Source organism: Anser brachyrhynchus (assembly GCF_964034855.1).
Source record: "Anser brachyrhynchus genome assembly, chromosome: 2".
Taxonomy (NCBI): Eukaryota; Metazoa; Chordata; class Aves; order Anseriformes; family Anatidae; genus Anser; species Anser brachyrhynchus.
In genome coordinates this window covers 147,186,270-147,208,878 of record NC_137695.1, presented here as the reverse complement: position 1 = coordinate 147,208,878, position 22,609 = coordinate 147,186,270, and the positions used below count along the sequence as shown (strand labels likewise).

Genomic DNA, 22,609 nt, shown 5'->3' with positions numbered 1-22,609 from the left:
TAATCTAGACTTCATTTCTCTGCTACAAACAACAAAAGCAGCTTGGACACCTCACCCCATGATTAATGACAGAGTTGCCCATGATGAGGACGCTGCTGGTTATTATCCCCGTGCAGTAATATTTCTTTATTTGACCTCATGCCCGTGGGTTGGTCATGAAAGCTGAAATGGACACGGACTGCTCTGGTCTCGACTATTTGCTTAATGAGAGCGCAGTAAGAATCAAGTGGGTAGTATTTTGGGTGCTTGGTGTGGAGAATAAAACGACATGGTAAACTGAGCCCTGGTAGTTCATCTGGGACAGTGCAGTGGATTGTTATTCCATTATAGTGGGAGAAGCTGCCAAGCAAATAGTACTGTACAATTAAATGGGGCTGTTAACGGCATGACTGAGCCAATTCATTAATGACAATGGCGTATTCTTGTATCCGCTTTCCCTTACAACTCCTGGGTGAGGATACTCAGGGGAAAAAAGACAAATGGGAGGAAGGGCCTGGGGGGGAATGCCGGAGCGCTCCCGGCGTGACGCCCTCGCGTAGGTGCTTTTTCTGTGTGTCGGCTTGGCGAGAAGTGGAGGAAAGGAGCAGGTCACTTCTGTTACGTGGAGGCATCTGTGCGGAGGGACCGCATCGAGGCAGCGGGTGTCCTCTGGCAGCGGGTGCTCTCAGTTGCTGCTCTCTCACAGGCGGTGAACTGCGGGGGCCCGAGAGATACAGCAACGGGTGGGCAAAAGCGCTGCCCGTGGCGTTTCAGCGGAAAGCCAAAGCGAAGAGCTGGAAGCTGCAGGCACCGCACTAGTCCCTTTGGTATAGACAAAGCTGTTGTCCGACCCATTTCTTTTTATGCTTGTCAGTTTCTTTGTTAGGAGTTAAAGTTAGTTCCTGGATCTTTTAATATTTGGAGCTATGGGAAGAAGACCCCGAAATAATCTGCTATAACATAAGAGTGGCTTAGAAAAAATTAAATCAACGCACACTTCACTTTGAACACTAAGCCCCTGCAGTAATGAGAACACTGAGAGATCAGCGATGCTCTTGGTCAGCAGCCTCCCCGACCACATACATGAAGGTCTGTGCTGCTTGCTGTGCAGAAGCATCGCTGGTCCAGCAGTGGCAGGGTTTGTGGGGTGGCCTCTGCCCTGCCGGGCGGGCACCAGCCCTGCTGGGCATCCTGAGGAGCAGCATGAGCTTCCAGGAGCCAGCGATGGTCACCACGGTCCCGAGATAGGTATGAATAAAATGCAGTGCTGCAGAGCTGGCTGAACTTTGGCTTGCTGGGTTTTCTTCCTTTGAAGGGCTTTAGGAGAGTTAGGGCTACTCGGTGTCATGTATTGGCCCAGATTATGTGCTAACGATGGTTTTCCCTGTTTAAGTCTCCTGGAATAGAAGATAAACATCGTGTGTGAAAGCCTGAGGATGGAAGGAGGAAGAGAATTAAGAATTTGCAAAGCGGCAGCAACTCTCAGCGCAGGAGCTTTTTCTTCCCTCCCAGCTCAGTTTGTTTCCTCCTGTGTTTGCTAGAAGCAGGGTTACGCTGTTTTGATCTGGGCGGTGAGAAGGTTACCCTTGTTTTTTAATTCGAGATACAAACCGTAAACCTCCTTGAGGCAGCCAGATCGTGAAAACAAACGTGGAGGTGCTCACCTGGCTTAAAGCACATCCATGTCAAAGTGGAGGGTTGCTGGCGTGGAGGCATTTGTGTCTGGCACCCCCATTCAGCAGTCAAATAAACCGCGTTTGAGAGCTCCCAGCACCAGATGGTGCAGCACAGGCACCATCCAGCAAGGCACGCATCTGCTGTGCTCCACTGATTCACATTGCCTTAAAAAAAAAAATCCCCAAAGTGTGATGAGTTGACGCAGATCCTGCAGGGTTTGTGCTGAACCAGGTATCTGCCAGGCTGTCCTAATGTAGCTCAGGTGCCATGTCATCTCCTGAAACCAGCGTAAAACCAGCAGGATAGAGTTTGTCTCGTGTCCCTTCTTTGGAGAGCTTAGACAGATGTATGTAATCACTTAATTTAACCAGTCTTATTTTCTGTCTTCCTGCTATTATGCAAATTTTCCATTATGTGCTCGGGTGGTTTACTTTATATTGCATTTTTACAAAGAATCTAGCGTGGTTCAATTTAGCAGCGGGTTCTGCAGTGGTGCTGTGGGCATCGCAAGGCAAGGGGGACCTGCAGCCTCCATGTGCTCCTGTCCCTGGGATGCGGTGCAGCACACTGCTGTCCCAAACAGTTAATGGTGGTTAAAACTTCACCATAAATGATATCTTCAAGGGAAGGTTTAAAAGACGAGGCATTTCCTGCTTTGAATCTTTGTATAAGAGAGCAAATTAGGCGACCAGCCTGACCTCTGAACTTCCTGAGGCTGAAACATCAAAAGGGTTTTATCTCCTCTAGTATTAAGCAGCAATGCTTGAAAGTGTCTCACAACACCTCTGTTTGTTAAATGCCTCAGCTGGAGGACACTGGGAAGCGCTGAGTAATCTAGAGATGTGTGTTTGTGTAACGGAGCACAAATGGTGGGATGGTTTTAAAATATTTTTTTCTCCTTTGTGGAGACAGTTTGTGTGCGCGCCTGTGTGTGTTTGGATGCTCAGTTTGACAAGCAGTGGCTTTTTTTCTTCCTGATGACACATAATGTCTGTGTTCTTACTCCACTTTTCTCTTTTTTTTAACATTGCACAGGCTGATCCGATATGCGGTGCACGCTTTCTCTGTTAAATTACACCCTGAAAGTGTTAACCTCTAGCATTTCGTAGGAGCTTGTAAATTATGTATGGAAATGTTCTGTATTGTTCCTGTACGAACTCCATCGAGGAGGGACGTCTGAGTTGCTCCATTTGTTCTTGAGCTTGGGAAGGTTTCCCTGTTCCTCCCCAGACTAGCCCTGATCTACGCTTGCCTATTGCTCTGAAGCGAACTTTTGTCTGCACATGCAGGAAACCTGGAGTTGCTCCTAACCAGATTAAATAATGGATCACTTGAAAGAATATTGCCTAGTATTTATTGCTGCTCACCGGAGGATAATTTCAATAAGAATTTATCATATTTATTCAGCAAAAGACTAATAAATTCAGATTTGTTTAAACAAAGACTCGAGGAAGAAAATGCTAAATGCTTATGGTTTTATTCATTGCAGACATAAGCTACTCCATTTCACTCAATGTACTTTTACCTGCTTATGTCACCAATTAATTTGGCTCTTAATATCTTATTTTCAGTACTTTTCTCTTTTTCCTCTGGGTACTGCAAGTCATGTTCACTCCCAATGCAAGTCTGTCGAGGATAATGGCATCTCTGATGCTTTCTGGCTTTGTATGGATTTGATTTATTGTTGTGGCAAAGTCTAGATAAATAAAAACACTTTTGCAGGAAAGTGTGATCTAATACGCTGAACTTCATCCAGGAACATCTTGAATACGAATTGTCCAATGCTGTGCTTGTGGTTTTGATTAGTTCACCAGTGTTTTTTTTTCCTCCTTATTTAAAAACATGCCCTATGCTTAACAGGTGAAAAGGTGCTGCTATTTAGTATCTATAAGATACAGTATAGGGGAAGTGCGTGCAAGGGCATTAGTAGTTTGACATTTTTCTTGGGAAATACCTTCAAAACAAAGAAACCAGAAAGGAAATTGGTGGCCAAATGGTGAACGGGACCACATGAGGAATGGGTAAGGGGCATGTATATCCATGAGCATAAAGCTAAGGGATCTTCTCGTATTCTTTCTTCTGCTTGTGTTGGGCATCAGTGCAAGAAACCATGTGGATGGTTTTAAAAATAAAAAACTTTCACCCAATCTGAGATTTCTTCTGTCAAAGTTAAATGGGCAAAGGTGTCCCGTGTGTGTGAACGGGCATACTCCAAGGTGCTGGAATATGTTATGCCAGGCAGCTTCTGAATTTTTCTGTGTGGGGGGGTAATTTTTGTGTCTGGGGGCAGGTTTGAAACTGGCGCGTAGACTAGCAGAGTTTAGGGCACGTAGAAAACTAGGACAGTTTGGAAAGCTGCCACGGTTTTTGCCTGATCTGTGGAAGTTTGGTGTTGGGGCCTGCAGAATAGAGAGGGTTAATGATGCTTAGGAAGGAAAAGGGTTGGTGACCTTTTCTATGTAAAATAAGGTTGAGGAATGCCATGCATGTTAACCTAAAAAGGCCAGTAACAGTTGTTGGCTTTCTAGGAAATGTTTGCATGTGTTGGTGGTTTCTTTTCCAGCAGAAGTGAATTCTTCTGTGTCCTAGGGGTGAATCACAATGCGTTTTTTCCACTCCATTTTTTAAATTTAAAAATAAAAGGTAGCAAACCTTTTTATACCAGTGGTTGGAAAGCCGATCAAGCACTAGGAGATAAATAAAACAGTGAAGATTAACTGAACCAGGTAACAGAAGCGACGGATCCCTGTGCCTTCAAATCCTTGACAAAAATGTATTAATATGACTAATATGTTGGTTTCTTAGTGTGATCTGCTCTTGCATTGCGAACGACTTCACGTGGGTGCTGTGCTTTCTGAAATCCAAGGTAGAACAAAGCAAGGGGTGTCTTGATTTGATCTTTGCGTTAGAAAACGTGGTAGAAACGCTCTGCTGATGCAGCAGGACCTGCCGCTACTATACCTTAAAGCCTTCCTGTATGTGTGATAAGCAGCTGGGTATGCTTGCCTGTGTGATTTTAGGGCCATAAACGGGGATAGGGCTCGTGGCCTGCCTGCAGTGCTCACCTTGCGCCCTGAAAGCTGCCCGCCTGGTCAGAATTCATCACGTGGACGTTACGGGCTTTTAATTGCTTTTGTGTCTGGGTTGGTGGCAGTGCTCTCTGATTTATCATCCTTATTATTTGTACGACATTAACGCCGGGAGACGCCCGCCGAGACTGAAACGCTGCTGTGCCGAGGCTCCGTGAGGGTGAGGCGGTCGCAGAAGGGTGCTGTGGACGGGGCGAGAGGCGAAGTGCTGTGTTAAAACGGGTGCTTTTTATTCAAACTAGTACGATGCTGGAGTATCTCACACACTTTTACTTCTTACTAGCCAGAGGCAGCTTGAAATTACGCTCTCCTGCATTGTCAAGAGGGAGTATGCAATTAATGTCTGGCAGAAGCCACCCACAGACGCGCGCTGTGAAGCAGGCCGCGCTGCCTGCCACCGTGGGGCCCAGCTGCGTGACAGGAACGTCCCTGCCGTCAGGGCTAAAGTAATGGTGGAAAGGGCCCTCGGGGTTAAAGTAATGGTGGAAAGGGCCCTCGGGGTTAAAGTAATGGTGGAAAGGGCCCTCAGGGTTAAAGTAATGGTGGAAAGGGCCGAAATCGGGGAGCGAGAGGCTCTCGGTGTGTGGTGGCGGGTTTGTTTGGAGGAGAAGGGCTGGGGGCGAGGAACAGAGCGGGTGCTCTGGCGCAAGGTGGTTTTACTGGCTGGCTACCCGGTGTAGTGTTAATGAGCATTTATAACCTTTCTCGGTGCCTTCAGCCGTTTTGGTTTCAGTGCAGTAAGCGCACAGCTTTTTAGTGCTGTTTTGAAAAGGGACAAACTATTTTCGTTCGATGGCTCCCAATTTGCTCCGAGCGTGCCGTGACCTCTGCCAGTCTCCGTGCATTAACAAAGTTTTTAAAGGTTTTACAGACACTTTCCATTAGCCGTGCCGTAGCTGCTTCCATGAATGTTTAATGTCAAGAGCGGTACTTTTTATTATTATTAGTTTCTTCAGTCACTCTGCTTCGATAAAAGCAACCCCTTTCACCCTCAAAGCCTCAGCAGGCAGCGGCCAGTGCCACAGCTCACATCTTCCTCTGCATCCCTTCCCATTTTCAGCTGTAGCTGTGAGAAAGTTTACCCTAATGCCATTGTGGTCTTTGTTTGTTTGTTTGTTTGTTTTTTGATTGTGTTTTTTTTCCTCTTTTTCCCTCCCTATTATCTGCAGTTTGGCAAGGCCTAAACCCTTCCTCCTCCTCCTCCTCCTCCTCCTCCTTCTCCCCTTCTTCCTCAGCCCCCGCTGAGCCGCCTCATGGTGCTTTTCTGATGGGATTTGGGGCTGAACTTCTCTCCAGCACAATAGCTGTCCAGCATCGCCATCTCCTTTCTGTCTGCAGCAGAAGCAAAGGGATGTCAGCAAGGCAGGGCGGCTGCTGGGGGACGCTCACACATTCACCCTGACTGGGACAACCTCTCAGTGTTTCATTTCTTCTGCTGAAGAAAATGCTTTTTTTCTGATCCAGAGCCCAATCCTCTTCCTCCTTTGTTTGATGGGTATGTCCCTTGTCCTCCTCTCTCCAGGAAAGCTGTGTCTTATACCGGGAGGAAGAGAAAGGCATGCCCAAGATGCCCAGCTGCTTCATGTATACTGATGGTGCTTCAGCATTAGAATAAGTTTTGCTAAATGGCATGTTTCTGCTTGCTCCAAACACCAACCAGGGTTTTTTTCTTGTTTTTAAGTTGCCATCAGCCAACAAGAAGAGTGTACCCCCAAAGCAAATTTGGTTTAGGAGGGTTTTTTTTCGGTGCAACCTCTAAAAATAATGAAGTGGAAACTTACCAATCCATTATGCATGCCGAACACACCTCTTAATTGTGTCGGCTTGTGCTTGGGCTTGTTTTACTTGATTTGTAGACCCAGATACACCCCCCATAAATCACATGGCCTCATTGTTTAGCATCTGTGCTATCTCGAATTCATGCAGTCTGTAACAGGGAGCACTGGAAGCACATCCAGAAGGCGAGGTGCCGAGTCCGAACAGCAAAGCTGCCACCGTTGGTTTTGGCTCTTGGTATAGATTTCCTTTAATACAAGTGTGGGGGTGAAGCCCCTGAGTTCATTCTACGTGAACTGCAGTCACTGATTGATTTCTGCATGTGTGTGCCCTGCTTAATGTGTAGGTGCCCAGGTATGTTGGAAAGCCCCAGCCGGCTCTTCTCGCAGAAGCGGGTTCCCCACCGCTGCCATGTTGTATTTGTGTGTTTAGGAGCGTCCGCCACATCCTTGGGTTTCTGCGGTTTGAGAGAAACTGGACTGCATGCTGTCAGTATTTCAGCTATGCACGTGGTTATTCCAGCCACGGTCCGTTGGGGCGAGAATGCAGATACGATGTTGATCTGCTTGGAGAAGCAGAAGCGTTGTACTGGTTAAAGGCATCTTCCTGCTGGAAGGTCTTTTTTTCTTTTTTTTTTTCTTCCTTTCTTATTAATCCAGTTACAACTCAGCCTCCATAGGCCTGGCCAGCCTAAGCACATGCCCTGGATTTGGTGTTAGGGTGGCACTGAATGATGTTAGCAGATTTTTCTGATAGGAGAAAGGCTTGAAGGCAAGAGGCTTTTCCCTTCAATGTATTTCCCAGTGACTGGAGCAGCCGGAAAGGCTTTATTCTCCAAATCCCACTGCAAGCCCTCATCCTTTGTGTCTCCTGCTTTTGAAGCCGTGCTCCATTTGATCCACAGAGAGTCTGAAAACTCTTGTTTTGCAAATTGGTTCCCGAAGCCTGCGATCGCAGTCCTGACGTTACGGGAGCCGTGACGGCGGGAGCCGTATCTGCCAAATGTCTCTCGCAGGCTGCTGCGCCGGGATGTGAGAATTGAAATGTTCAGTTCTGGCTTCGGGAGCCAGCCAGCAGCTCGAGCTGCGCACGCCGGAGGGCTGCGGCTGGAGAGGCAGCAGCTCTGCGCGTCGAAATCTCCCCGGGAGGAGGCTAGATTGGGAGAGAGAGCCGAGACTGCGCTCTGCGAAAGCCACTCGCAATTTCCCAATTCGCTCCGCAGGTAAGGGAGAGCTCCGCAGCAGCAAATGCCTTTCTCCTGACTCCCCCAGAGCCTGAAACAGCTGCTGTTTGTGCAGACCCACCAGGCTGGCGGCCGCTCATCCCCGCGGGTGCAGATGTGCATCGGTGGGCGCGAGGGATGGGGACGCTGCTGGTGTCCCCCTGTCCCCCTGCGCCTGGGGGTGAGGAGGGAGGGAAGGACGCGCCTGCAGGCCCCTTTGCAGCTTCGCGAGGGAAGCGCCGGCGGTGTCCTGCAGGCAAGAAGAAGTACACCGAAGCGCAAGCCTATTTAAGCTGTATGGCAGGTGAATATTTAACTATGGCTTCAGGTTTTTCTTTCTAAAAATAAAGGCGAAAATGCTTCTTGGGCAGAGGGTTGTTAAGAAGTGCAAAGCGTTACTGGAAAGCGGGTGGTGGTCGCAGCGTGGAGCTGAAGCTTGCTTTCTTCACTGTGCAGACAGCCTTTGTCTCCTTGCAGGGTTCCCCCATCACCCGTGGTTTGCCTCTGTGTCAGACCAAACCGATGCGAGTCATGGTGTTTCTCCCGAAATTAGGGAGCGAGAGCCCGTGGCTCATCTCTGCCTCCCTCTCTGTGCCGAGGCAGGGATGGGACCTGGGCGCAGCTTACCGAGGGGCTGCCTCCTGGCAGTTGGCAGCACCGCACTATTAACCTAGCGTCTCGGAATTGGACTTGAATAACAAAAACATGCTAACAAGCTCCTCTCTTTTTAATTACATTGATATGGCACGCACTGGAAACAGCGAGGCTTCCCCGCTCTTCCCTGCCCTGTCCCTGGGGGGAGAACGTCTCCGATTGCTTCAAGTTGGTTTTCCCTAAATGAGAGTTTCCTAGCGATTGGGACACTTCCTTCATTGTTCTGGCCTTTTATTTGAGGTAATATTAAGAGACATCATAACATCACAGTGTCAGAGGAAACAAAGCACTATGTAATTTTATCCCATATTAATGCGGAGTGTCGCAGATGGTGCTATCATTAGACAGCAATCCATAAAAATGGCCCATGAGACAAAGCCCTGGCACAATTATTTATTCTTCAATTATTTATTCAGCCCTTTAGGATGTGTAGTACTGACAGGCAGCACAGAGCGTACTGCCTACCAATTTGCAGATCTTGACTGACTGAGCCCTCCATCATCTACGGAATAAAACGTTTGGGGGGGGAGGGGGCCGTGTCGTGGCCTTGGATTTTATTTTCTGCCTGTTTCCCCTGCGTACCCACTGGTTTCGAGGTTGCCTTTCCAAGCAACCTCCACCCCGACTGTCACCTTTTTCTTGCAGCTCGTTGCCAGGAAGACTTCAGGGAGCCCGGCCTGAGGTTGCCAGCCCCTGGCGGCTTTGGGACCAGGGGGTCACCGCTGCCCCTGCATCCGGGGAGCTCTGCCCTCGCTGCCGATCGATTTGGGGATGGATTCTGCCCGGCCCCGACGGGAAGCAGGATCGGACCCGCTGGTTTCCCCTCAGATTAATGTGCGGGGATGCGGGCACTTTTGGTTGAGACTGTAAAGCCTGCGACGTTGTCTGCTCCTGACAGCTATTACTGTTGCAGCGGCATTTGGGGAGAGGAATTTATTGCCTGCCAAATTTTTACTGTCACTTTACCGTCAAAATGATGTCAGTGCCATCAAAAGGAACGCGTCTGCCTCTGCCTGTACCTTGGCCTCCCCTGTGATAAGACAAATATTGCCGTGGTTGCCCAGTGAACCAGAACTGGGAGCCGATCTCGTTAGATGCTAATGATGTTGTTACTGGTTTGGTTTTTTTAGGCTTCGAGTGACTGGGAAACTGCTCAAGTGTCATTGTCCGAAGTGGCTCGGATTCATCTGGAAAAATCCTCCCAAGCGACTGCATTATATTATGCTGTATTAATGGGAACTTTTAATTCTGTAGGGCTTCAGAGACCCCGTAAAATGCAAATTTATCTGTCACCAGCATGTCCTGTCCCTTCCCTGCACGTGTCGGTTAGGTTTGTCCCTTTGGTGTGTGCGCTGTCACGGCTCCTGCCCCCGTGCACACCTGAGGCAGTGTCCCACAGGTACCTTCCGTTTTGTTTAGTTTTGTGGTTTTTTTTTTAAATAAATTATAGCATTCTGCTGGAAAGCCTCCCTTGCCTTCCCCATAGCACTTCTCCCCACACCTGTGATAAAAATGAGCAGTGGCCCTCTCACTGAGAGACACGGTTTCGGTTATTTATAGACCATACTAACTGCATGTCTTTAAAACTAAAATCCAACCCTGCCCCTTTTTTTGCTGGTGAGTCATTCTGGCAGGTCCTTTGCATTAAGCTGCTCAGTTGTGGGCCAGTGGAAGCAACCTACCTATTTTTTTTTAATTTACTGGTAAATCTATAACAAGTAGCTTGTAACTGACAAGATAAAGTCTCTAATTGGATTAGTTTGTAATTTCTAAAGCGCTCGGTTTAGAGAGCTAGGTTAGCTTGTTTTGTTCCCGATGAGATAGGATCTGGGGGTCGTTCTCCTTAATTTCAGTCAGCCCTTAGGTCCCCGCCAGCCCAAACCGTTCTCCGATTAAATTTGCAAGCAGCCTCGGTCTGAAGAGTGGACGGGGGATGTGTATTTGTTCCCTGGCCAAATGCTGGTGTTTGGGATGGAGATTTTCCTGTTCTGGGAAGCCCCTTCCCCATCAGTTGCCCACTTCTTCACGTTCTCACCCTAGTTAAAGAGTGACTCAATGAATTCAGTGGATTCTTGTGAAATACCCACAGCTTCAGCTCACGCCAGCTCTGTTTTTGGCACGAGTGCCCCCAGGAGAGCTCTGCCCGTCCCCGGGTCCCCTCCTGCCATCCCCCGGCCGGGTCCTCGGGCCATGGCACTGCTCAATCCCACTTTGTGCCCACATTGGAGGGCTGGCTGGGATTTTACGAGTCGGTTCGTGCCGAATTCTCGGCTGTTGGGGAGGACAAGCGTGAAACCACGCGTGGAAAGCCGTGAGTGTGTGTGTTTGCACTCGATCCCCATTAGACGTTCATATCATGTCAGACTATATCCGAGCGATGCCAGCAGCTTGACTTAAGCAAAGAAACTCATGGTGGAGCCTGAAAATCTCCGCTGACACGCAGGCTTTAACCCAGGTGGTTGTGCCAGAAGAGCCAGAAAAGGCTCAGCGGCAGGAGATAATGCCGCCGTGTCAGCACGCATTTTCAGCCTTAGCTGTGAATTTCCTGGCTTTTGTGTGGTTGGGCTAAACCCTGATGTTAGCAGCCCATCGCCCCCTCCAAGTGAGTCCCCTCGCACCGAGAGAGGAGCAAATCCCAGCAGTTTGCTGCTTAGCGGGGCGGGCTGCTGGGCGATCCCAAGGGACGGGGGCAGCAGCGGCACAGGCTGGGAGCCTCTGTGCGACCTGCTCTGCTTCGGGTCCGTGGGGGCGTTCCTGGCCAGCTCTTCCCAGAACCAGGGATTTACTTTGCGGATCGATGACTGGAGCTAACGAGGCTCGAGGACACAGAGTCGCTGATAATCTTTGTGCTCTTGCCGATAGCAAGACATCCACGTGCGCTGAAAAGCGCTGAAAATCTCTCTCGGAACTCGTTTGGTTGCGTTTTTAATAAACGCAGGCTGCGACCGACCAATTTCCTATTCGTGTCACCTGCCCCATCTAATTACTCTAGCAGCTTACCCGTTCCTTTTTGTGTCTTGCTGTTGTTCAGTCCTTGCACCCTGCCAGGTCCTAGGCAGGAGCGTGTGTTCCAGCCGGCCCTGTGATGTCCTGGGAGCTGGAAATGCCCCGTAAGCTCCTACAGTACGATGCACCGCTCACCTGCTAAGAAAACAGCATCATTTTGACAGCACCGAAACAAGAAGACGAATGTTGGAAAGAATAGCAAAGACACCTAGCAAGATTTCAGCGATAGCGGGATTTGGTTTTGAGGCTCTGAGCCTGTGCTAGAATTCGTTTGGTCTGATCCCCAGGTGTCCCACTGACTCAAATCTCCTTTAACAAGAAACATTCAAGAGAAAGGAAGGGGAAATCTCCCTCTTGAACTTGAAGTTGTAGCTGGCGTGCGAGTGAATCCTTCTAATCCGGCAAAGCGGGGGCAGAGAGGAGGATTTATCGTCTGCCCCGTCTCGGTGTCTGCAGCGAGAAAAACGTGCGCAAGCGTCGCGTTCGTGGCAATCCTCGTGTGCCGTGGCAGCGTAGCGTGGTCTGGCGTGTGGGCCGGGCGTCAGTTCTGCGGGCTGAATAAACCAAGTCCCTCAGGTCAAAGCAGCCCCGTTTCGTACAAGGTGGGTTGTTCGGGTGCGAGAGTGGCGCAGGGGAGAAGCGAGAGCTCCAGGGTGCGCTTCTTCCCATCCCGGTGTGACATTAAAAATGGGTCAGATGACTCAGACCTCAAGGCTTGACCGTGAGCCCTGCGGGGGAGGCTAGATGGCACGCCGAGATTGCGGTTACCGGAGGAGGATGTGAACCATACCTGGATTACACGGCTTTGGGCATGGTTTTTTTGGGCTCGTGCTTGAAACCAGACTAGGCAGAGGTGGTGCTTTCATGGAAGAACAAATATTTCCATTTCCCCCGCCTGTGGAAAAGCAACATAGTGAGCGTGTCTGGAAAGTGAGTGGCTCTCCCTGCTGCTTGTTTTGGATGTCAGACTGGGGCAAGGTTCAGAGGTGCCAGTTTTTGTTCTTTGAGCCTCGCAGATTTCCCGCAGTGGTTTTGCTTTTGTCCCACCCTTGCGGCAGGCAAGCACACCCATGCGTGCGCAGGACCCTCCGTTTGTCCTCTTGCTTGAAATTGCCGTCGTGTCCCCGTTCAGGCTTTGTGGAAATGGCCTGCAGGCTTGAGAGCGGGGCCATGAATCCGTTGCAAGTCCCAGGCTCTGTGAGCACGCTGATTTATGGATCTGATCTCCGAAAACTGCTGACCGCAGTGGGTTGCTTACTGCTTGCTGTTACGAGTGATGCAGTCCAGAGTGGGGAATTACAGATGGGACAGGACCCACTGAAGTTACAGCGCAGGAAATTAATCTTCCCTAATTTTAGTAAGGCTCGAACGGTGTGTGAAAGATCTGTGCCGTGGTGATTGGAGGTACGAGGAGGAAATCCTCAGTTTGGAGGAGCTGGAAGGCGTGCAGCCTACCCGTGGCAGCAGGAGTGGAGGAGGAGAGGGAACGGGGCGTCTTCCTGCTCTTTGGTGAGCCTGATGCACACCTCTTCTTTCCTCTTTCATACAGAAATGGCTAAAATATAAATGAGTAGTTGGTGCTGTTACTGAGTCAAGCAATCAACGTTTGTTTTTTTCTCCAGCTTCTGAACAACGGGACGTGAGAGATACTGCACATAGCTGCTGCGCGTATTGATAGGTCATACGAATGTCAGTGAAACCAGAATACACTAAAATTGAAAGTGAAGTTTATTTCAGGTTACTCCGTTTATGTGAGGTTCCTCTGAAAGCAGAATTTGGCCCATTCTTCCTTTCATTTTTTAAAGAAGTGGAATATCCATCACCCATTTACTTCACCTCTCTTCCAAGATTACAAATAGATAAAACAGCTGAAATAAGGGGATAGTGTCGTCGGTGGTTGGTTGGCGTACAAGACTTACTTTTTTACAGAAAAAGAAAAGCAAACGCATTGGGTGAAACTCTTGCCTTTGAAGGTTTTACTGCAGAGCTGTGGTTTTAACCGTTGGCTTCTGCAGTGCGTGGCTCATCCTTCTCGAGGCGGTGGTGGACGGGGAGGCCTTGCCAGTTGCTCCGGGCCATGGCTGGTGGCCTGCCTGAGAGCCAGCTCCAGCCTGAGCAGAGAGGGGTTGCATCACCTACATGTGTACGTAAATAATAACAATAATAATAATAATAATAATAATAATAATAATAATAATAATAATAATAATACAGGACAGCAAATGCAGATGAGGTTTTAAAGAGGGCATGCAAGGAGGCAGAATGAGGACATTTTCCCTTTCAAAGGTGAGGAGAGGAGCTCAGTTTCTCTCTCGGCAGGGTTCCCTGGGGCTGTGCGTCCTGACGGAGAGGATGAATGTGGGACCTGTGAGGTGGTTCTGCATACGTTCCGGGCAAAATTGAAACCTCTCATGACTGTATATTCTGCCTGGATAAAAAAATAATGCTGTTTTTAATGGGGATAATGTGACAGAGCTTGAGGATGAACCGGGGTGTGCTGCTGGGTTTGGTCGGACAGCTACAAGTCTTCATTCTGGAGAGCAGTGCTTCCAGCCCACGCAGGGAAACAGCGAATAAAGGTTTTAATCTGTGGGAAGCTGAATTTCCCCTGTGTTGTGTGAGACCTAGACGTCACTTAAATCCCGTGTATCTGCCAAAATACTTCTTAGGTGGCTCGAAGGAGCGTCTAGGCTTCGTGGTGACCCCCTGTGCTGGGGAGGATTTTCTCCCCGGGAAGCAAGCCAGACCCAAGGGAGCAGAAACGTTAAGTGTCTTTGTTTCACTCGTCCAGTCACTTGCCTTTCTGTAGCATCTTTTTCCAGGCCTCTACAGTGGTAAATCAGGAAAAAAAAATCCCACCTGCAGCTGATGTCTCCGGGGCTGGCTGCATGCAGGGCTCGCGGGCTCCTCTCCCTGCTGTAGGAGCTGAGCCCTGTGGGGCAGGATGGTCTCGAGCGGCTGGGGGCAGCGAGGAGACGAGGGCTTGGAGCAATTGGGTATCAAACCAGGGTTTGCTCAGCAAAAGCGACTTGGGGCTTGCAGCTTGCCACGGGCACAGACCTCTCTGCCTCTCCTGGGGTGAGCAAAGCCAGCAGTGGCAGCGACAAAGCCAGCGTGCGGCATGGCGCAGCAACCCCGGGTACTTCTCCTTGCTCACTCTCCTGTTGGGAGAAAAGGCTCGAGGTGTGCCCCTCTGCTTAAAGAGGGCTCCGCAGAAATGATTGGGATCGGGTGGCGTGAGTTCAGGTTTGGGGAAAGTCGGGGGAGGAGTGCGGGAGAGGAGATTTCAACGGGCACGGGGAGCGCGGGTGGGAAAGGGGAGCAGGCGGTGCGATTTGGGGGCTGAGCGGGCTGCAAACGGTGGGGTGCTTGCGGGAGGATGAGGGAGATATGGGCTTCAGTGTCTCTGAAGTGAGAGAAAAAAGGTCTGGTGTTCTGCGTTCGTGTTCCAGAATGAAGCTGTTTTACAGCGGTCCTGCTAAAGGTTTTAGCACCAGAGAGAAAATGGGAACGTTTCAGTTCTCTTGACAAGGATAGTTTATTTGCATTAATTCTTTTGTGTTACATTGAAGGAAATTTCCTGGCAAAACGTCATTCGAAAGGATTATTTTAGAGTGTAAATGTGTTTTGCCAATCCCTTCTTTCTTTTCCTCACCTCCAAGAAGAGGAGGGGAATGTATGCTGAAATAAATTCTGGCTTCCTAGCTACTCAGGGGCATAGGAGCAAAAATTAATGCAAAATAAATAAACAAATAAAACCTTTGCTCCTGCAGTTCACTGCAGCTGCAGTGATGTGTTGTGTTTACATCTCCTCTTCTCAGTTTTGGTTTCAGGTGCTAGGACACAGGTTTACAGCCAGAAAATGGCAGAAGCTTGGCTTGGATGCTATTCTTTCTCACCCAGTCTTGTCCAGTTCTCACTTCTCTCCCTGTCCACAATCCTTCTGAAGTTCTGTTTCTTGAGATTTGGATGTATGTAAATTGGGCAAACCAATGATGAATTGAAACCGAATAATAATTTTCCAGTTTGATTTTGCGTTGTTCCTTGACACACTAAAATTGGACTTTTATTGCATTCTGGTTTTAATATATTTTAAAAAGAAAGGAAAATAATGACTGTTACTCAGTGAATTTCATAAATGGCTTTATAACTATTATTGGTTCCCATGAAATAAGCTTGAGTTGAGGTATAACAGAGTCTATTGTATGGCTTTTGGCAGACGACAAACAGCACTGCAAGACGTGCTTTTCACAGATGCTGCAGCCTGAGCAAAACTTTGCCATAGCCCATCCCTCATTTCTCGTCTGCTTGCGACCACGTTGTGGTCTTGTAGCAATTGCTTATGAAGAGATGGAGCAGTCGGAATATTGGTATTTTCTGTCGTGACTTGGTGGCTGAGCTTGGCTGGGATTTAGTACCCCTAACCTGCTGGCTCTGCACACCTATGGCTTTGCTTTAGGGAGCTGCAGCTCCACGGTTGGGGTGGCACAATTTTGTGAAGTCGATTGTTGGTTTTGCCACTGTCCTCTTTTGCTGTACTCAGTAACCGGGGATTGAGGGCATGCTTGTGTAACACATTTGTTTCTTAAAAAAAATATTTTAAGCTTGCTTCTTTATGGGGGTTCGCCTCTGACAACTTTTGGCCCTACAGTGGAGTTGCAGCAGGGGCCAACAGGAGTTCTGGTGGGAGAAGCAGTAGGAGACAGTCCTTGCTCTGGTAAGGTCCTAGCGTCCTTCAGACGTAGGTGAAGCTCCTGTCCTACCAAAAGAAGGTCACCTGGACTCCAGGAGTGCATTGGGTTTTACATGGCAAGGTTTTGGTAGCAGAGGGCTGCAGGGGTGGTCTCTGTGAGCAGAGCCCAGCAGCTGCCCCATGTCAGTGCAGAGCCAGCTCCAGCTGCTCCAAAGGGACCTGCTGCTGGCCAGAGCCAAGCCAGTGAGTGACGCTGGTTGGGCCTCTGGGAGAGCAGATGGAAGAAAGGAAAAAAAACTGCCGTGCTATTGCAGCTGGGAGAGAGGAGTGAGAAAATGTGAGAGAACCAGCCCTGAAGCTCCAAGGTCAGTGCAGAGGAGGGCAGGAGGTGCTCCAGGCGCCAGAGCTGAAGTTCCTCTGCAGCCTCTGCTGTACCACGGCGGAGCAGATCTCCACGCTGCAGCCCCCCCCGTGGAGGAGCCCCCGGTGGAGCAGGTGGATGTGGCCTGGAGGAGGCTGCGGCCCATGGAGAGCCCCCGCAGGAGCAGGCCCCGGGCCGGAGCTGCAGCCCGTGGAGAGGAGCCCACGCAGGAGCAGGGGGTCTGGGGGGAGCTGCCGCCCGTGGGGGACCCGTGCTGGAGCAGTTTGCTCCTGGGGGATGGACCCCGTGGCACGGAGCCGTGTGGGAGCAGTTCTTGAAGAGCTGCTGCCTGTGGGCAGGCTCAGTTCGGGATGGAAGGACGGCATCCCGTGAGGAAGCGTCAGGGACTGACCGCAGCCCCCATTCCCCGTTCCCCTGTGCTGCTCAGGGGGAGCAGGTAGGAGAGGGTGGATGGGGGGAGGGCGTTTTCGTTTTTTTTTTTAGTTCTCCCTGCTCTAGGCTGTTAGTAATAGGTAATAAATTTTATTAATCTGCCTATGTTGTCTGTTTTGCCCGCGATAGTGAGCGATCTCCCTGTCCTTTTCTCAACCCTAGAGCCCTTTCCCCTTGTTCTTTTGAGGAGGGAGAACGGCAGAGCGGTGTGGTGGAGCTCAGCAGCCCGTCGGGGTGAAACCACCACAAGCAGCTAGCACGCTATCTGTTTTGCTTGTGATTTTCAGGAAAAAACTTCCTCAGCGCTAGGAGAGAGAGTGAAAATACAGCTTGGAAAGTCTGCAGCCTGCCCCGAGGCGCTGCTGGCCCAGCAGCCACCTTGCCGAGGCACAAGGGCAAGATTCTTCTTCTCCGGGGTCAGGTCTGCGCGGGGTGGTGCTGGGGCCCGTAAATCGAGGTTATTCAGTAACAGTGTGGCTGCGAAACTCCATTAGGCTTTCATTCTGCATTTATCAGAAACAGCCATATAGAACTGAGTAAACAAAAAAGAATCCTTAATTTTAGGAGCAATTATTTATATATAAAAAAAAAAAGGAAAGAAAAGCAAACCAAAGGAAAACTGTGCAAAATACATTTTTGTTTCCAAGGGAAACAGTAATGAGAAAGAGTTAGGTCATTGTGGAAAAAAAAAAAACACATAGAAAACCCTTTTTTAGTGAGGATGTGGAAACAGAGCTTATCTTTTTGGGCAGCTTTGCCTGATAGATAAGGCCCTGGATTAGAAGTGGGTTCAAATCCCAGCTCTGCTGGAGAACTTTTGTCAACTTAGGCCTATCATTTTATGCCCTTGTAATTTCTTGTTGCGAAGAGAAGATCATGCGTGTTGTCCTCCCAGAAGTGGTTCGCAGTGAAGATGAGGGCCCCGTGTGGCCCCCGGGGATAGCGCCCGCCTCTGCTGATCCCGAGGACTTGAGGCTTGTGCCTACGTGGGGCAGGTTGCCCTGCCCTCCGTGAGGTCCTGCCTGAGATACCACTTTATTTCTCACCCTCTGCTAAGGAGACTCTTGTCACCTATGATATATATACACGGCACTTGTACACCTATAATATATATACATGGCGGTGCTCCTGGGAGGCACCGTACATCGCAAAATGCCTCCCCGCCTCACCCCCAACTTGGGAGAAGCCCAGTGACTGTATCGGTTGCTTCAGCACCTGTGGGCCAGGGAGCAGCTGCTGGTTCATTAAGCCTTGCAGCAGACTTTGGAAATGGCTAAGCGTGATCCCAGCTTTTTGGGAGGTGAATTAAGCGTGGGGAGGATGAGCGGCCTGCGCAGCGTTACGCAGCCGCGTGCCGTCTAGGGCACGACCCCAAACGTGGCCTGCTCGATATTCCTCCCTCTGTCTGAGGGACAAGCTGTAACATATTGCACAGCGCCAGCTCCAGCATAGAGGGGTTAGGTCAGCGTTAAAACAAGGATTATCAAAGAGCTGGGGAACTGGAAGTGATACGGGGGCTCTGCTTTCTGAATCAGCTGTCTTCAAAACCACAGAAGATGATATCCTCTGTGTTTGGTGTTACGCAAGCTGAAGCTTTGCTGAGCCAAACCCAAAGCGATGACTACAACCGGTGCTTGCTTTTTCAGTTTTCAATATGATGCCGCAGTCTGTTTCTTTTTTTCTTTTTTTTTTCTGGTATGCATTGTTTTCTGCAAGCTGCAGAACGGCTATGGTGTCATGGCACAGCGGAGGCAGAAATCCACACCCTGACAATGTCGTGGGTACGTTTTTAAAATGCCTGAGCTCCCTGAAGTTCGTGGTGATGTTGGACGAGGTAGTGGAGAACACCTCTTAGAAACAGGCCAGGCAGACGCTGGTGGACCAGACTTGTTACCACAGCAGTAAACCACGGGAGAGTACAAACAACGGAATGAGAGCATCCAAACTTTTTTCAACCACGTTTAAGTTCAGCATCTAAAGAATTCTCACAAGGAGCGAACCCAAAGAAACGCAACACCTCAAAGCCCTCAGTTGAAATGAAGGTGTCTTTAAGACTCACATTTCAGCATCCCACTGGAGAAAACCAGATTTCTTTAGGAAAACTGATTTTCTTTAGAAAATTTCTTTAGAGAGCTAAGGTAAATATTAACTGAGAAACCACAGGGCTGCTCCTCTCCCCCACACCCCCTGGTCTTCCAGGACGCTTAAATCTCCTAAAGGGACAGAGAGGTACAGTGGATGTATTGAAAAAAAAAATTACTAGATAAATAAACTTCCTTTTTGGGTATTTTAAGGTGGTCCACCAGTTATTTGTAGTATCAGAAGCACCTGCTGCGGGTTTGTCCCCACCCCTGCAGCCCCACATTCACTTGTGCGTGTCTGCTTAATGAGCTGGAAACCATTAAAGGGTGCCCGGGTTCCTCCTGGACTTTTAACTGTGCTAAATCAAAGCCAACCCGAGGCTTGGTGAGCTCTAAGCATCTCTTCATTTTCAAATAGCCGTGCTGGATTGTTGATAGTTATCTTTTTGCTGATAGCATTGTTTTTTTAAAAGTGTAATTGCTGTTTAATTAGTTTCTAAGTGAGAGCTGTGGTTGAAATCAGCCTGCTCTGAAGAGAAGAGGGTAAATATTGCTCGTTCGTCTGTCAGTGAAGACTGACAAAAAGGGGCGTAGTCCCGTTTCAGAGCCCTTTAATACCTTGGTTAACCAGCACAGTCTGAAACAAAACCTGACCAAGGCCTGGCTGTTTGCATCGGCCACAGCTTTTGGTATCACCGGAGTATGGGAAAACATATTTCATACTGACCCTTGTGCAAAAGCCAATGGTTAAGCTGCGGGCGATTTCAAAATGCAGTTACTCCCTACATAAAAAATGTACAGCAGAAAATAGCAGGTCAACCATGTGGAGAAATAAAGCCAGAAGAGAGAGTATATTTTCAGTAGCAATTTAGTGCATGATTGATCTTACTGATAGTGTTAGTGTAGTGTTCATAGCCGAGTAGGCCCACTAGCAACAACTTGCTTGTAATGTGTGTGCTGGAAAAATGCAAAGAAAATAAATTAAGTTTTAAGTAAAATTTACATTTGTATTAGAAAATCAGCATGTTAGAGTTTAGCATGCTTCACATTTTATGAGAGCTAATTCCCTTTCCAAAATTGCCCTGTTTATGTGTTTGTTTCGCTCTTCCCTTTGACTCTCCTCCGTGGCTGCTTGTTTGTCTTGATATCTGTACTGTGTATAAACATATATTTTTATTAACACCTGAAAGGCAAAAACAATTATTTCAGGTGCAGTTAACTTTGCCCCTGCATATTTGTTTTCTTATTAAATCCCCCATAATGCTTCCTCTAATGCTTCCTCCCTTCCCACCCACCTCTCCGATAAGACAGCTGATCGTCGTGTGTCGTTTTTGCCCCGGGGATGCCCCAAAGCAGATTTCTCCCTTCTTCAGCAAACGCGGCAGCTCCTGTCCGAGAAACGTGGGCAAGAAGCCCTACAGAGGAGCGAAGGCAAGGTGTGGAGCGTAGTGGAAGAGTGGTCGCACCTCGAGGGACACGATGCGCCTGCGGCAGGGACGGCGCTGAAGCGAGGTGGTGGTTTAAAGGGCCGCAGCCACGAGACGTCGGGGTCTGGTTTTGCTCTCGTCATGCTCTGTGGTCGAGTTCTGGTTTAGGTGTTTGCAAGCGAAGGCTCTTTCCCTCTTGCGGAGGGAAGCTTTTAAGCTGAAGTCTCTTACCCTGTGGAAATTTGAATATGAAAGCTTTCAAAATCACCTGGCAGTGGGTGAGAGAGATTTCCCTTCTCACCCTGGCCTTTCTTTTATAATAACTGCACTTTCACGTAGTCTTTCTGAACAGTGAAAGCAATGGTAAGGACCGTGCTCAGAAAGGCAGCGGCAGAGGTGGGCAGCCTCCGCTGACGCCTTCTCTTTTCCAGCCCGTCCTTGAGTTGTTCCCTTTGTAGCGCGGGTGCTCAGTGCAGCCGCCAGCCGGGAGCAGTGTAAAACCAGCACCTCTGCGTTGGCTTAGCCTTTTTGTGGTGTGCTCAGCCTTGTTTTTCTGTGTGTGTCCTGTTTGGCCGAAGGCATGCTGGCAGTTGTCTTTTCCTCCCTCGCTGGGCTTTTGTGTGGCACTGAGATTTGGTACATCTTGCTGCAGCATTTTCAGACGTTGCTGCCATCAGCTGTTTACAGCTCTGCTTCAAGACCGACTTGTAGCAAGTCGGGGAACCCCTTGTGTGCACCTGTGTTTCAGCAGGGCTTCTGCGTCACTGCCCTAAATGTTAGTTTAACCCACCAGTAAAAATAGATTTGCTTCCAAATAGATTTGCTATCAGTAGGATGGAGAGGCCAAGGCACAGCATGCCTTCACTTCTGCTGGGAGCGTGCACGCGGCCAGGCCCGGAGTTTGGCACAGCCCTGAAGCTCCTGGGAAGAAAGGTCCTAGTGCCTTGTAAGTCCCCATGGGATCTGGCAGAGGTGAGGCTGAGCGAGCTGCAGCCTCTGTGGGAGCTCGGGTGGGCTGGGCTCATCGAAAGCAACGCGACTGTTAGGAATCTGCTCTGCAGCTGGGGTACGGAAGGCAACAAGAACAGAAGGCATCCGGGTCACTGGATGGAGGACATGCTCGCATCTGATCCTCGTTTGTAGGTACAGCAAAAATTCAAAGGCTGAAATAATGATGGCGGTATCTTGGTGCACAAAACGGACCCAGTGTTATAGAATCATAGACTCATTAAGGTTGGAAAAGCCCTCCAAGATCACCTGGTCCAACCATCCCCCTACCACCAGTGTCACCCGCTAAACCCTGTCCCTAAGCACCACATCCAACCCGTATCTAGATCCAGACAGCCTGAAGTTTGGAATAGCGTTTTGTATTTTCCCCAATTGGTTATATTCAGCTATTGTTTATTTTACTAAACTTTCGGGTTTGATCTATTTTATGCCAGGGTTTTTATTTTTCTTTTGTACGCCTACTGTAGTTGGGCTGGGATCTCTAGATAAATAACCCTGCTTCAGTATTTGCATAAGGGCCTTATATATTTCAGTTCCACTTGGGAGGAAGTGGATATCTAGCTTTTGAGCGTGTATTAAAACATCATTGTGGGTTATAAATTGTTGTTATGGGCTGTTCACATAGCGCCTTGGATTTGCATGCCCTAGACTGAGAAATAAAATGAGTGATCATGTTCTGAGTAAATGTATCTTTATCTTACTACTGTTCTTTCGCAAAAGGGCAGGCCTGATGTTGTATGTTGAATTTTGCATGCATGGTGCGTGCAGCTAATCTTGTTTCATAATAACTTACTTTAGAGCCATTTTATGGCCGGGTGTTATCTCGAGGCCTTGAAACAGCCGGTTGTTTCAGCTTACTTAGCCCAGTGGCAGTAGTTCTCCTAGACAGCACTCTCAGGTTGAAATCCACGCTTTGCACAATGGGCTCTAGGCTGTGTTCAGTTCTTTTTGTGTTATTTCCTCTCCCTTTTACTCATTCGTGACTGCCACATCATTTTTCCGCGGTGAAGAGGAAAGCGAGTTATTTCCTTTGGGGAGCATCTTCCGGCACATAAAAAAAAAGTGAATTTGAGTCGTTCTGTTTCCTGCTGCTACGCTTCCATCACCGGATCAGCTCCTATTTTGCTTGTGCAGTCTCCTTTTTCGGATGTGCCAAATAGGGCATTGGTGAGCTGTAGAGAAT

General features: G+C 48.9%; 1 protein-coding gene and 1 long non-coding RNA gene across 2 annotated transcripts in view; both read left to right on the top strand.

Moving 5' to 3' along the window:
* The window catches only part of EXT1 (exostosin glycosyltransferase 1), a gene marked incomplete at its 5' end in the record, with an annotated part of 172,961 nt that overhangs the window by 18,675 nt on the left and 131,677 nt on the right, over positions 1-22,609 (top strand). The window lies entirely within an intron of this gene.
* Positions 1-22,609, top strand: part of LOC308190519 — a 92,653-nt gene that overhangs the window by 17,694 nt on the left and 52,350 nt on the right. Inside the window, exon 2 of the long non-coding RNA XR_013947289.1 lies at positions 1,373-22,609. This exon is cut by the window's right edge and continues 52,350 nt beyond it. This is a non-coding gene — a long non-coding RNA (uncharacterized lncRNA). The remainder of the gene's footprint in view (positions 1-1,372) is intronic.